Below are 2,500 nucleotides of genomic sequence, written 5' to 3' on the forward strand. Positions count from 1 at the left end.
AAGCCTCGCGAGGGGAGCCGTGGAAGAGCAACTGGGATAGACGGTCCGGCTGAGCACCGCCGAGCACGCTGTCGAGCTGTGCAACGGAGAGGACGACTACGCGGTAGAGCCCCTCCCACTCCGCACTCTGCTCGCCACTAAGAACATTAAATAAAGGACATCGATCCGCCAGACCGGAGGAACCGACCGCCCGAACGCCGGCAAAGCCGGCCGGCGGACACCCTCCGAAGGCGTGTTAAGTTGGCCCATCGATCAGGACACAAACACGCAACAAATCCAGTCCGGGGTGTGGTGTAAGCAGCCCTACCAGAGAAATCACCTAACCCTAACCCTAAACGTACGGCAGACGCGTCCCCTGGCTCTCACATTGACAACTGAGAGGCTTCTGAAAACCTGGCCACGCCCATCAGTAAAAACCACTACAGCAAGTGACGACATATGTACCTTCAAAGTGCTGTACTACAGGGTGCTGTTCAAAAGGTATCTATCCCGTTTACTCTCTATGCTTCATATATCATCATATTATTGAAAAGCGCAAGCCTTTAGGAACAACAGCAACTCAAGTCGCCAACGCTCTGTTCACTCAATAACTGCAGAGATCCAAACTTCTCCTGGCATTAACATCGGCACCAAAACTGTGCGCCGGGAGCTTCGTGGAATATGGGTTTCTATGGATTCAGAATGAGATGTCAGAAAAGCTCCTGTAGGTGTAATGGTCAGTTATGTCAATACTTTTGGACATATATTGTGCGTGTGCGTGTGTCTGTGATACCTAACATAAACACACCTGTATTACTAGAATTGATAGTTCACGCCACAAAAGTGAGGGGCAAACATAGAAAAGCGTGCAACCCAGCCACTGAGGATGCACAAGCCAGTGCATTCTTAGTGCAGGTCCCAAGCCCGGACAAATGGGGAGGGTTACGTCAGGAAGGGCATCCGGCGTCAAATCTTTGCCAAATCAAATATGCGGATCATAAATAAGATTTCCATACCGGATCGGTCGAGGCTCGGGTTACCGACGACCGCCATCGGTACTGTTAACCAGCGGAGTGCCGGTGGAAACTAGGCTACTGTTGGGCGAAGGAAAAGGAGAGGGGGAAGGCATGTCCAGAGGCAGCTAGAGAGGAGGAAGGGTAGGCGTGTGGAGGTGAGAGTCAGTCGGAACTTTGAATGTTGGCACTATGGCTAGTAAAGGGAGAGAGCTGGCTGACGTGATGGAAAGAAGAAAGGTGACAAGAGACAAGGTGGAAGGGGAGTAAGGCCAGGAGTATCGCAGGTGGGTTCAAACTCTTCTACCATGGTGCGAATGGGAGGAGAAATGGGGTAGGGGTCATTCTGAAGGAAGAGTATGTCAAGAGCGTGCTGGAGGTGAACACAGTGTCAGACAGAGTGAGGATTATGAAGCTGGAAATCGAAGGTGTATTGCTGACGGTTATCAGCGCATATGCCCCGCAAGTCGGGTGTAAGATGGACGAAAAAGAAGAATTCTGGAGTTGAGTTGGACGACGTGGTGGAAAGGGTACCCAAGGAGGAGGGAGTGGTGATTGGAGCGGACTTCGATGGACACGTTGCTGAAGGGAACAGAGGTGGTGAGGAGTTGATGGTAAGGTATGGAATCGAGGAGAGAAATGTGGAAGGACAGATGGTGTTCGATTTTGCGAAAAGGATGGAAATGGCTGAGGTGAATACATATTTCAAGAAGAGGGAGGAGCACAGGGTGACGACGTATACGAGTGGAGGAAAGTGCACACAGGTGGACTATATCTTGTGTAGAAGGCGCGATGTAAAAGGGATTGCATACTGCAAGGTGGTGACAGGGGAGAACGTAGCTAGGCAGCATCGGATGGTGGTCTGTAAGATGACTTTGGAGACCAACATGAGGAAGCGAGTGAAGACACAGCCGAAGATCAAATGGTGGAAGTTGAAGAAGGAAGACTGTTGTGTGGAGTTCAGGCAGGAGTTAACACAGGCACTGAGTGGTAGTGAAGAGTTGCCAGACGGCTGGGCAAGCGCTGCAGAAATAGCGAGGAAGACAGCTAGGAAGGTACTTGGTGTGTCATCGGGACAGAGGAAGGAAGACAAGGAGACTTGGCGGTGGTGGTGGTGGTGGTGGTGGAAGGAGGAAGTAGAGCAAAGTATACAGAGGAAAAGGTTGGCAAAGAAGAAGTGGGATAGTCAGAGAGATGAAGAAAGTACACAGGAGTACAAGGAGATGCAGCGTAAAGCAAAGAGAGAGGTGGCAAAGGTAAAGGAAAAGTCGTACGGTGAGCTGTATGACAGGTTAGACACTAAGGAAGGAGAAAAAGACTTGTACAGATTGGCTAGACAGAGAGACCGAGCTGCCGAGGATGTGCGACAAGTTAGGGCGATCAAAGATACAGATGGAAATGTGCTGCCAAGCGAGGAGAGTGTGCTACGAAGTGGAAGGACTACTTTGACGGGCTGATAAATGAAGAAAATGAGAGAGACAGAGAGAGAGAGACAGAGAGAGAGAGAG

This window comes from Lampris incognitus, unplaced genomic scaffold, assembly GCF_029633865.1.
Source record: "Lampris incognitus isolate fLamInc1 unplaced genomic scaffold, fLamInc1.hap2 scaffold_245, whole genome shotgun sequence".
Taxonomy (NCBI): domain Eukaryota; kingdom Metazoa; phylum Chordata; class Actinopteri; order Lampriformes; family Lampridae; genus Lampris; species Lampris incognitus.